Source organism: Tiliqua scincoides, chromosome 1, assembly GCF_035046505.1.
Source record: "Tiliqua scincoides isolate rTilSci1 chromosome 1, rTilSci1.hap2, whole genome shotgun sequence".
Classification (NCBI taxonomy): Eukaryota; Metazoa; Chordata; class Lepidosauria; order Squamata; family Scincidae; genus Tiliqua; species Tiliqua scincoides.
Genome location: NC_089821.1, coordinates 136,469,037 through 136,482,833, shown reverse-complemented (window position 1 = coordinate 136,482,833; position 13,797 = coordinate 136,469,037). Strand labels below are relative to the sequence as shown.

At 41.4% G+C, this 13,797-nt stretch overlaps 2 protein-coding genes across 3 annotated transcripts in view; one reads left to right on the top strand and one right to left on the bottom strand.

The window, feature by feature from the left end:
- The window catches only part of RUNX2 (RUNX family transcription factor 2), a 233,639-nt gene that overhangs the window by 54,058 nt on the left and 165,784 nt on the right, over positions 1-13,797 (top strand). The window lies entirely within an intron of this gene.
- Positions 1-13,797, bottom strand: part of SUPT3H (SPT3 homolog, SAGA and STAGA complex component) — a 337,879-nt gene that overhangs the window by 323,334 nt on the left and 748 nt on the right. The gene's annotated exons all lie outside the window — the stretch shown is intronic.

The following is a 13,797-nucleotide window of genomic DNA, read 5'->3' as shown; positions in this document are numbered from 1 at the left end:
ATAATTCTGAAATCTGTATACAAACGGAGGGGGGGTACCACCAAGGTGAATGAAAAAGCAGATCACAAAGTGGAGATCACAGTTGCATGCCCAATCACAATTTCTGAATCTGACTCACTGTCCACTTGGTGGGGCTCTGGAGCTTACACAAGCCATGGGGCATGCTGGAAGGGGTATTTCGGCACAGTATACTACACGGGGGTGGCAAGATGCATGTGACCAACAGCACATTTGTACCAAAGCTATGGGATCTATGAGATTGCAGTTGTGATTGAATTTCCTTGTAGGGTACTGGTAGTACCAACAGCTCCATGTGGTAGTAAAGGCAGTAAATTTGGGCAGAGAAAGAGGAGTAGCATCATGCTACCTGAGCTTTATTAGCAGATTTTCCAAGTCAAGACTTTCCCAGGTCAAGCTGCTGCAGTGCCAGCACATGCCATCTCCTGTCCTTGTTCTTACATGCTAAAGGTTTTCCAATTCCTCCCTTTCAGCACACTGGATGCCCACCAAACACTGCTCAGTTTGAGGACAGGAAAAGAGAAGAGCTTGGTGGTTTATCCTGAAGGGAGGCAAAGTAATGCCACAAGGTTGTGGTTGTGGTGTTATGGCAACCTAAATCTATTTCTCAGTTTTAACCACTTTCTATGAAAACATCATCGGTTTTCTCCTCTCTAATTTCTGGTAGTGTTTGCACTGACCTCTCTGATATTATGAACACTTTCATCTGGATTCACAGGGCAATGAGATGCTACACAATTGTGTATCAACATTACAGGGTGGGTGTTGTTAAATACAGAATCGCAGAAAGCTAATTACTATAACTACCAAGGTGGACTATCTGGAAGGGTGTCTGAAAAGGACACAGGAAGAAGTGTGTCACAACTGTCGAGAACAGAAGGATTTTTATCCTGCTTAAAAAGTATCCACAGAAGGGACAGGTGCTGGACTAGATGGGCCTTTGGCATGATCCATCAGGGCTTCCCTTAGAATTCTAAGAATGTAAGAAAATGGCTGGGGTAATGGTGGTACTGCATCTCTTCTATTCTCAAGGCAGGGAACCAGTTTGTTGTAAAAGGGCATCAGCTTTCTCAGCATTCCTAAACAGCAGCGCTGTTTTGTTTGGTCATTTTTCTTGAGATCAAGTTTCACCTGTCACCAGGCAAATGTCCTCATTAAGTCCTTCTTGGCAACCTTCTGAGACAGCCAACTGAAGGTGGTGCCATTTCAAAACTCCGATTTCAGCCTTTCTCAAGTACAGTTCTTATCCATAGGTCAACAAAGATTCTCCTTTCTGTGTTTATCCAAGGCTTCTCTTGTACCTTTGAAGCCCAAGACAACAGATGGAAACAGTAAATGCTAAAAATGCTTCTAACACTGCAGGCTTGCAATGCTCCTCAATAGACCCAGAGATAACAGCAAAAATTGTTGAATCCAAGTCTGCAGCGCATCCAAGAATGAGAAAGGGACGTTCCAAATATGCCACAAATATCACTAGGGGTCGAAGTTTCTGGTGCACATAAAGAAGAAAGTACATGTTTTCAGATAATATTGGCACCACTAGAAAGGCCCCCTACTCCTTGTCACTGCCAACGTGGCTTCAGACAGGGTGGCACTCCAAGACAGCCCCCTAAGATTACCTCAGGGGACAAACTGGCATATATGGAAGAAGTTGATTCTTCAGATACCCAAGGGTCAGAACCAGCACATTTTACTTTAGTGAGGCATATTGAGGGTAACATCCCAGTGCATTATGCCCCAAAACAAAACCCAAAACATATATCGGATAGCCCAGATTACTCTCTCCCAGTTTTGTCTTTTGAAACAATGCCCCTTCATCTATCCACATATACACAACTTCTGTTACATTTCTGGCACTGTGCATTATATTATATTGAAAGTGGTAACAACAGCAGAGAGTAGCTTGTAATCAAGTAGCTACAGGATCCCTATGTCTAACCAATGTAACAGTCATGTTAGACCAGTGTTTCTGAAACGGTGGATCGGGACCCACTTGGTGGGTCGCGAGCCAATTTCAAGTGGGTCCCCATTCATTTCAATATTTTATTTTTATATATTAGACTTGATGCTACCATGGCATGTGACTGCATTTGGGGAAATGTTATAGACCTGTACTTTTAACAAACTACTATGTATATTCTTTTAACAATGATAGTAAATGGGACTTACTCCTGGGTAAGTATGGGTAGGATTGCAGCCTAGGATTGTTAAAAATGTTCCTGCTTGATGATGTCACTTCTGGTCATAACATCACTTCCGGTGGGTCCTGACATATTCTCACCCTAAAAAAAGGGTCCTAGAGCTAAATGTGTGAGAACCACTGTGCTAGACTGTTACACGCTATATCAGCAGTTCTCAAAGTTGTGGGTTGTGACCCACCATAGGAACCAGAAGAAGAGCATTCCCCCTTAAGGGGAGTGGCGCTGCTCTGATGACAGCAATGCTGCAGCAATTGCAACTACCAAGAGGCACTTTTTTTTAACCTGAGGGGCAGAGCTGGCCTCCTGCAGGCTCCCAGAAGGCTCAGAGCCCTCTTCCATGTCCTCCATGGTTTTTTAAACAGCCCTTTATCTCCGATCAGCAATTACTGCAGAAACTCGTCTATAAGTTGATCCCACAGATAAGTCGAGGACAGGTTTTGAGCCAACAATCATGGAATTTCTATGACCCTCAGATAAGTCAGGGGTTAAACTTAGGGGGTGTCTGACTATAGTTTTGTCTGATATTACCTGAGGCCAGATCCTGAAAAATAACCTACCACAAATTGTTACCCAAGAATTGTAGTCTCTAATTTATTAAAAACATAGTAAAGGATCATAAGATACATTTTTATTCTTTTTAAATCCTGGTCTTCACCACCTTTTGGTAAGCACTATCAGAGTAAGCGCACTGTAAACAACATACCAGTAAAACAGTGGTTCCCAACCTGGGATTCATGTACCCCCAAGGGCACTCAACAGGACCTTTAGGGGTACTTGAAAAAGAATGGCATAATGCAGGTCATGCTCCAGAATGCTTTGCAGGGCCAGCAAGGCAGAAAGGGAGGTAGCTAGTTGGCTGTGAAAGCCCCACGAATAGCTAGTTTTTGGTCATCAATTCATCTATGAACTAGTGACTGAAAACCAGCACAGTAAAAAAGCTGAAACATAAGATGGAAAGTGATCAATCAGCCAGAATTTCTCAGCACACGTCTGGTGCAAAGGCAGTCTTCTGTTCTTCAAAAAGATGAAAAAACACTGTGATGAATACATGAAGTCTGTGCTTTCATAGAGAGGAGATGAGGGCTTGTATTATTAATTACAAACATTTTGCTAATAGGAAGGGTAAAATTTATGGAAATTGGCTGCCAAGGGATATGCAAGTGAAAGAGGTTGAACCATGAATCAAATTCACCTTTAAGGTGTCTGATAAGTTGAGCCAGAAGCTCTACATACAACATACAACCCATAACACATAACTGAGAGTGTGCAATTCAATTCACAGCAGAGAGATGCAGCTGCATATATTTGCAACCCTTTTTACTCAGAAGTAGACCCACTGCTTTCCATGGGTGTTATTCTTAAGCAATGGTGCATTGAATTGTAGCCTGGGCCTTTGCTTCAAATGGAAAGGAGGATCCCATCCTGGTGTTGGGGAAAAAAACCAGACCTCTGCCAAATGCAAAGGGGAACCAGGCTGCAGCAGCATTTGCAAAATTCTCTGGAGGAGAATAAAAGGTTAACTTTGGCTGGAATTTCCCAGGAAAGTTACTATAGAAACTAAAGATCTCTGTATTGCTTGTGAAGGGCAAGAGGTGCCTGCCTGAGTCAGAAACTTTTCAGAGTTGAAAGGCTCTGCCCTCTGATTGACCTGGAGATAAGGCAAAGTGATAATTTGAGCCTGATTACTTGACAAAAATTTTACATACTATAGGCAGTATGTACAGTATCTATGGTACTTCCAATTTCTCACGAAAACCCCCAAGAGCCTTCAAGAGCCAGCTCTGCCCCTCGGGTAAAAAAAGAAATAAAAAAGCTCCTTGGTAGCAAAGGAGCTGCAATCGCTGGAGTGCTGTCACTGGCCCCTCCCCACCCAAACAAACACTTACCTGGTTCCCAACTCCCCTGTAGGGGTTTGGGAACCTCTGTGCTAGATTAATATGACTGTTAATCATGTCAAATATTTTTGTCACTCTTATGTAACAAATAAGAGAAAAAAAACACACACATTCTAAGGTGAAATCTGGTGTGAATTATGGCTTGAATTCATCCAAGTATTAGAAACTGAGATAGCTCATACTGTCCAAAGTATCTATAACGAGCAAAAAAGGTTAGCACTGAAATATATTAACTGGCAAAAAGTCCTTGGACAGGTAGTTCAAACAGCATCATCTACAAAAATGCATATACCTGGTCTTCTGAGAACAAAATGATAACTCATAATGTAAAGATGTTTTGATATATCAGCACAGATAACTTTGTCTCTGACATCACAGTTAAGAAGCAAAATGCCCTTTCCAAGAAAATTCTGCGTGTTTTTTTTTTAATTTAAGTTGTCTTGCAATCCAAATTTCTTCAAGACTCAGTTTTGGAAAAAAATATTCCAAATTCCTAGATGCCACAAACAATTTTTTAAAGACATTACTGTAGTACAAGGCTAAATAAATATCCCCATTTTCTCAGTGCCAGTAACAAGTATGTAGGTGTTCAAAGTGCCTAGGATTTTCTTAACTATACCCCCAGTACTAAATGATTAGTTACCCAATGCATTCCATCTTAGGAATCCCTAATGTAATAACTTCCCCCATTCAGAACCTGTGCCATTCAATTCCGTACTAAACATAACCACACTCCCAAACTAATCCTTTCTTGGCAAACCACACAAATTGCATTTGTGGCTTGCTACAGAGAAGCATTACATTACAAAACCAGAAATTATCAGTGCATTCAGAGCATGGTAACACATGCTTGGAAAAGTGAATACCATCATATGTGCTCGTATGTTGCCCTGATTGAATTCACAGAAAACAGCAATTACTGACAAACAGGAGCCACACAGAAGGATGCGATTTGCAGAAGTATGAAAGGATAAGTACATGCAGATGGTTTGTTTACACAATACACTGGTACCCCAACCCTATGAACTGGCAAAGCTATGATACTATGTTGAGTGGCTTGGGTCAACAATACAAACAACAGCACACTGTTAAATGGTGCTGTTAAATGTATAAATTGTTCAGTATAGGCAGTGCTAAGCTTTCACAAGCATAGCTGGTTCAACAATATCAGAAAAGCCCTTGATAGTCTCTATTCTCACTCTACTTTTGCACAATACCGCATCTATTACTGCTGTAATGTTAACTAATGAAAAACCACATTGATGTCCTGACCTGGCTTAAAGGACTGGTTCAGACAACATTGCACAAAATCAAAACTAAATCCTGGCTTCACATAACATACCCCAAGCCTTCTCCAAACATGAGGGGAGGAATTATTCTACAGTACCTCCAACCCAGGATCAGCCACACTGTCCAAACCTGCCAATCCTAGTTTATTTCAACAGTAGGTTCAAAATAAACTGATTTCATTCCAAACAAGATTCAACCATATGATGTCTGAACCAGCCCATCATGTCTTATTTAATCTATGATGGTGCACCAGCACTGCAGGACATACACCTAGGCATAAATGCTATGTCATGCAAGCATGAGATCCACTGGTCCAGTTTTTTAAATGTACAAAAAACTATTACACAGGCTAACACACATTTTGCAGTCTTAAAAGATCTATTCCTGAGTATATTTGGGGTGCTAATTCAAAAAACAGCATTGGTTTTGCCCTATCATGTCTAGTTTCAGAGATATGACATAGCCGGGTCAGTGAATGTTTCAAACAGCTTCCTTGTGAGGAAGCCATTGCTATGGCTTCCTCATTAGGACGTTGCTTGAACCACACACTAATGAGCCTGAAGCTGGTGAAGCAGCATAAACCAGGATTTGAGCTCCAGCACAGCAGCCACAAAAATGTATAGAAATCTTAACATCTGCTGTATTGCCGGCAAGTCAATCACTGTAGCACTTACTGTTCATTTTCAGCTTAATGATACTTACACCTTAATAACACATACATCTCAATTTCCTACCAATCTTTTTCTCCACTTGAACACACTACATTTGCCTCCAACCACAAAAAAAAAACAAAGCTTTTCAACTTCTTCATTGACCTTTATTTTCCGGGGTTGAGGGAGAAGTCACCACTATCCCCCACAATGTATCTCTTTCTTAATGGCTTCCAGACCTACAGTTTCCTAAAATACCACACATTTATTATTTGAATTATAGGATTCAATATGCATTTTCAAAGCTAAAAATACAAAAGATGCAACAAGACGATAGAAAAACCAATAGCCAAAAACATTCAGCCTTTCCTGCTGTCAGTCTGTTCCAACTAGAAAGCAGCATTTCCTGCCTCATATAAATTGTTTTACAGCAAATCTAGTAATTTAAGATCTCTGTACCCACCTACTCTGAACAGGCAAGGGAGAAATAGAGAGGCTTTGAACTGAAATCATAAACTTAGTTTTGTTTCATCCATCTCAGACCCACACTTCTCCTAACCATTTGTTGCTACTTCTCATTCACCTAAGATTTTAAAGGGCTTTTTAAAAAGGGTTTAAAAGGGTATTTTTTTTCTCTATTGCACTTTGCCCAGAGTTATTCAAACTGGAGCATCACGACATCCCTTAAGGGGCGGGGGCATGGGGAAGGCAGTGACGCAATCCCCAAAATCACGTTGCTAAGGGGGACTGCAGGGAGTGGGATGTAAAAGCGAAAGTGGAGTGATCACACTCACAAAACTGGGAGAGCCATCACTCTGCTTTCACTTTTAGAAGGCTGGGGAGCCCTGCTGATGCTCATGCAAGGCTCCCCGCACCCCTGACAGGCTGCTGCAGGAACAGGTAAGTACATCCCAGTCGCTGCCTTCCCCCTGCCCCCACTGCCTCCCTCCCCTCCCCTGCAAGGACTTACTGCGGTCCTTAAACTCCCTAAGATTTTGAAAACCGCAGGCCTAACCCAAACTTCAAAGTAGATCCACTTTAGTATGTCACAACGGTAAATACATAGTGCTCACTTCAATTATCACTGGTAGATGAGAACTTCAAAAAAATAAACACACTGGAACTAACTTGTACAGCATTATAGAACATACAGGATTCCTATATAAGGGACAAACAAAATGTTCGGCAATTTTGGGAAATAAAGTTCACAAGTGGGGCCTTCAAACAAAATGTTGCATCCTCCCAACCATAATGCCCTATTGACTCAAGCAGACCAATGTTTTCCCCCATGCTGGTTCAGATACTTGTTTTTTAACTGAAAGTTCAACACTCCATAGTCCGGGGCCCCACTGAATATGCTCAGTCCACATCAGGTTGGTTTTATAGGTTTTCTTTTTTTCAATTAATACACACATCTATTTCTGTATACCTAGGGAATTCCCACCCACAAACACGTAGAAGTTATCTTGTCTAGGGGCCCCATTTCACATACAAACTCATACACACTCAAGCACCTAAACTCACAATTAGTATATGGACAAGGGGAATCTGCAACAAAATATTGCCGGCAGAGGTTAAGAGCTACAGCAGGTAAATTCCTCCTCCTCCCTCCCCCCCCCCACACACACACTTCAGTTTTTGCTGTTGACATTCCTGGGTACCAGCAAACATACTCAGTCTCAGTGGCATACATAGGGAGGGCAATGGAGGCAAAAGCCCTGGGTGACAGGCTTGGGGGTGGGGCAGTGCCACAGCGACCTGCTCCCCTCCTACCACTTTTTCTTGCCACAGTCAGGAACTGCGGCAACAGTGGCTGCAAGAGCACAGCCACTGTCGGATCAATTCCACACTGATCTTTCTTTACAGGGGATGAGAAGAGGGTGTCCCTCAGTAGAGAACTATGCTCCTGCAGCCACTGTCAGCACACTTCTCAACCACATCTGAAGGTCGCTCTCCTCTCCTCCTCTTTAAAGAAAAAGAGGGTAGCCCTCAAAATGGCCGGGTGGCCAGCCAGAAGTGGTGCTTGTCTCCTCCAATTTCGGAGGAGGCGCATGCCACTTCAGGTTCAACGGAGTATTTTGCATCACTGCTAAGCATCCAAGAGGCAGGGCTCATGGGTGCCATTTCTAGTGGCATAAAGAAGCTCTGATGGAGCTTTTCGCAACACTTAACAGCGATGTGAAACAATGCATCAGAGCCTGGGCCACCTCCTTCCTCCCCCACTTTTACTCAAAGGGGAAAGGAGGAGGTGGCACAGAAGTAACTGTGGTGACGGTTGCGTCACTGCAATTATTTCTGGGTCAGGGGGTGGCAAATGGGTGGGGACAATGCCAGGACCTTCACTGCTCAGGCTGGATTGGGGGGGGGGTTTATTTTTTCTTTTAAATCTACAAATTCATTACCTTCAGCATACCTAAGCAGCCCATCTCCCCAGTACATAAAGACCCTAATTTACTTTAAGATGACCCTGTTTCACTTGCAATCTGAAAAGCACTCAGCCACCTAAATTCATTTTTAGTTAAGTATTGTTTCCTTAAGACAAAAGATACTTGAAATATCAAGTAGCACCAATTTATCAGCAACTTGTGGTCTTTGCCAAAATGGCCTTGAATTAAAATGTACAGAAATGTCAAAGGAAGGTTTTCCCTATCCAAACACATATTGTACAACAAAATTTTGAAAATGCAATATTCCTTTATTCTGCAGCAAATGATGGAACAGTGACACTCCCTTAACTTTTAATTAAAGGAGGGTCAGTTAACATTTTTTAGAAGCCTAGCTTTATTGCTTGCAAGGAAGAAATGGCCCACTGCTTTTAAAAAAGTTTGGATCAAAAAACTTCATTGTGGTGACCACAGCTCCCACCAAATTTCTCTTTCACTCTAGTACTGTTCAGACATTTCCTGCCCCCATGAATTCCTGTATGAGGGAGCAATGTGAGCACAACTTCAAGCCCCACACCTACCTACTGCCAAAGTCCCAGCCCCCAGCTTCAGCATCTGTCTGCAGTGAAGACTATCAATCACAAGAAGGATCTCCCCTTGTGTGCAGCATTTCTCATAGCAATCAAATGCCAGTCACAGGGAGGGTGGGGGCTATGGCGGGTGAAGAGATTGCCAGCACGTTCAAGCATACAGGAATGCATGGGGGAGAGACTTCTGAACAAAGCATATACTGTGACGCAATGCCATACTATAAATGTCATTCTAATACACAAAATTTCTTCCCAAGCATCAGAAATGTCATTTTATTATAGCTAATCACAACTGACTCCAATAGGTTTTATTCACCTCCCTCCAACTTACATATCTAGTCTCTTAGATTGTGAACCTGTGTATTTTGTTTTGTTTACAAACTGCCTGGTTAATATACACCCTCTAAGTAAAAACAACATCAGTAAACAACATGGTAAAGAGATAGTCTAACAAAAGGTGAAGGCATATATGCCAGAGGTATACCTATCCAACTCATGGTTATGAACACTCTAGTTAAGGAGCCACCCGGTCCAGTGGATTCCTGATCTGATTTAATGGCATGGAAGCCACTGCAGTTTGGCTCCTTACCATACTACTCAGGTAGTATCAGAAGCCCTGGAGTTCATGCTACAGCTCCTTCTCTCACCAACAATGTCTCAGTTTTTTTTTTTGGGGGGGGGGAGTAACACTGTCATGAGAAGTCACTCTTTGGACACCTCCCATATGTTTCAGGACTTCTTACGTTCCCTTCAAAACATGGAAAGAAGTTGCACTGCAGAGGCTCCCAAGTGACTAAAGAAACATCAGAAGGGCCTATAGGCCAAACCAACGATGTTGTTCAATAGGTTTAACGAGCAAACATACTGACTGTAATTAAAGCAAATCTTATAGCCCTTTCAATTTGTCAATATTGCACAGGTTGATTTAATATAATCAAAGACACTGCTATGTTGTTGCAAAGGGACCTTTCAAATTGGAGTACCCTTGTCATATGCAATTCCCACATACCACTTTTAGCAGCTTTGCACAGTGTGTACGTATGTGGTATGTCACCCACAATGGTACACATGCAGAATACACATGGATTCCATCACAGAAGATCTATCCATGTAGATTTGTTTAAAGTAGTTCTTACATATCTATAATACATACACTATGTCCTTGATTTCTGAAAACAACATGATCTCCTTTGCATCAAACACATTCCTGGCCAAGACCATTACAGGAATAACCTAATTATCCACAGATTTTTTAATCTGCGGTTTTATCTCAATACAATAAGAAGGGCCCTTTAATTTAAAGGAAAAAAAGTTGTTTAACAATAGCCTCATTAATGTGAGAGAGGGCAGCCGGCTGACAGTCCATCAATCATTCTCTCTCCAGGTACTCAGAACAACTTCACTCCAAGGCAAGGAACCCCTCCCTTCACCCTGAGCACTTGAAAGAAAGATAATCACATTGTATTCCTTTCCAGCACTGTGCTCTGGGTGAAGGAAGGGGTGGCTGGCTCAGAGTGAAGCCTTTCTAAGCACCTGGAGAGAGACCTATTGATGGATTGTCTGCCTAATGACTCTGTGTTACATCACAGAGGTCAGCAAGGCTATTTTTAAACTGCCTGGAAAAGGGACATTTTTTTTAAAATGAATTTGCTTTAATGTGATTTTTCCCATCATCATGAGTTCTGGGAACGAAACCTTTTCAAATAACAAGACTCAACATGTATCTTCATATCAGCAAAACAGAGCACAAATAGTAACACATGTCTAACTAGTTTCAGCCCCAAACTCACCTCACTGTACATTACACTCTTCCCTGTTAATAAACGTTCTATCCAATTAACTGCTGTGGGATTATCACATGTCTTGGATTAAATTTTTTGTCTTAATATGCCCCTTGGGGTGGGTATAATCATTTGGGAACGCACTGTTTAGCATACCTTATTGTTTTAGGAAATAATGCAGAAGTGTCATTAAAACCCAGTTCTTCAATAGTTCCTAAGATTATGCAAATATAATTGTTGACGTATGTACATTTATTAAATAACACTTATGTTGTATGCTGACATAGAACTAATTGACTAATCACATTTTAGACACATCTTCTGTATTTAATAACCCCACAAAAGTCATTTTTCAAATTTTGATACTGATCTTAAACAAATGAAGTTATGAGAATGCTACAAAATACCACAACAGGATAATCTTAGTGAATTGCAAATAAAACTTCTGGTCAAAAACTTCTGAAGGCAAATGCAAATAATGATCACATGGATTAATCCCATGGTTGAAAACATACAGAAAAAAATTCAATAATAGGATATTAAAGAAGGCAAACATGCCTTGCAAAAATGCCTTCATTGTGACTTTTTACATTTAAAAAAATGCTACAAAACAGGGAGCAAAAAAACCTCATAGCTTTGCACGGGATTTCAAACAAGTTATTCCATAAAACACCTCATCAACTAAATTCATTGCTCACTTCCATTACATTCAAGTTATAAACCATGACGTAAGTCCAACACTGGAAACATTCTGAAATCTAAGGCCCTTAAAATATGCACCCCTAGTATTCTGACATTTTACTAATACATTCTCATATTTTCTTTGGGAAAACAAGGCTTTACATAAATGAAGTGGGTTTTTTTTCCTTCAATTCATATGTAAAATGGCACTGTAAAGTTGTATGCGAATCAGTGTGCTACTTTACATGTGGATCATTTATATAACTTCTATAATTTCAAAGACATACAAACTACTGCATGAAGTCCAGTACCAGTCATTGAAACCATTTAGTTGCAGTCATTGAAACCATTTAGAAATTAGTATACAGATTGTATGAAGGTCAAATTCAAAAAGGTTTCGATGAACGAGAAAACAAAGCTTCTAAGTACAAACAGCAATCCTATACATTTTTCCTCAGATGCAAAGCCAGTTGAGTATAATGTGACTATCTTCCAGGTCAGTATATATAGGATTGCAGCCTATGTCGCTAGAGAAAGAACAAGGGCAGACCTTGTTTAAATGGACCTGTAACTGGACAGAACACTGGAAATTGATAACAGTTTCCAAAATGGAGAAAGTAAGCAGTGGAGTTCTCCATTGACACTGGTGATCTTTAACTTGTTCACAATCTGGAATCCAAGATAACCTACAATAGCCTTTCTCCATGGTGCCCCCTGCTCTGATGACATGTGGGGTACCACATGAAGGTTCAGAAACATTGAGGTTCAGAAACAATATGAGCCATCAACCAGTTTCTGACCTGACCAACCTCTGACACTAACCTGGAATGGCAAAAATAAATTTGGATAATTAAGACATTTTTACCCTGCCCTTCTGCCCTCACAGGGCCTAGTAGGACAGTTTACAATGGTATTTTTTTTTTATGTCAACTATGTCAACTTTTCTGTTGAAAAGTGGCATAAAAATATTACTCATAATAGTAACAGTAAATTATTATTAACTGCTAATAAAAAAGTCACTTTCTAAGGTGAGGGTCATCTAATATAGGTGTGTGTCGCTTAACAACTATACACTTAACAACAGGTCGCAAATACAACAGTGGTCAAAGCACAACAAAGAGGCTCTTAATGAGGCAGTAAGGTCTCAGGTAGCCTGCAGCATAGTGTCTGTTCACACAATAGCCTCTGGAGGCAAGGGAAGCCGAGCAGGGGAGGGACAGTTGCCACTTGTCAGGAGGTTGCACCACCCAGGTTGCACCACCCAAGCCTCTGAAGCTGACAGGAGGTCCATTCCCCTCACCTCTGAAGGCTCTTCTGAGCCTCCCACTGCCTCTGCAAGGCTCAGAATGGCTCAGACTCATACGACAGACACAGTTTCCTCCAGGAAAACTGGAAATTGGTGCAGTTGGCGCATTCTAAGCCTCCCAGAGCCAGCGCGCAGATGTGTGCTGCCTCTGGGAGGTGAGGACAGCAGAGCAGGGGGAGAGTCATTGCTGATCAGGAGGTTGCACACCTCCCCCCCAGAAAACCCACAATTATGTCTCTCACGAGATTTGGGCTTTCTGAGCCTTGCAGGGACAGTGTGCAAATACACACTGTCTCTGGGAGGCTCAGAAAAGCCTCCAGAGGCAAGCGGAACAGAGCTCCCTTGAGCTTCGGAGGCTTGGGGGGTGCAAACTACTGACCAGAGGCAACTGTCAACATTCAACCTGTCACTAGCTGAAAGGTCATTAAGGGGCACACACCTGTACTTTGGGGTTTTTTGAGTAACGCTTTACATACCTTCATATATGTGATATCTAAGGCCCCCAAAGCAACTTACATTATAGCAATAAAAACAGTAAAAAGTGGTTTTGTTGTTTACTCAGGTGATGGAATTCATCAGAGAAAGAGCATGAACAATACACTAAGCAGGTGAAGCAGTTATTCACTTGACACTAATATAGAAGTGTGCAAAACAGGAAGAGCAATTATTGCAACAGTTGCTAGGAAAACCTGGAGCCAGATCACAGCTGATTATATTATAGATATCACAACAGTTGCAAAGAAAGCAAAAGTGAAACTTGGGTGAGAAAAAAAGCACAGATTTTATCCTTTGTAAATGTAGACACTCTTCAGAACAAAACAATAGGCAATACTTAACTTGTACAACATTCTAACTTATATTCAAATAAATGCATGATGGCATCGAAAAAAAAGAAACCACAGGGACGTATGGGAAGACATCACTGCTGCCAGATTCAGAGTAGCCAGAGAACCCAATCCTATGCATGTATACTCAGACTTTACTATGCATGTATAACTCAG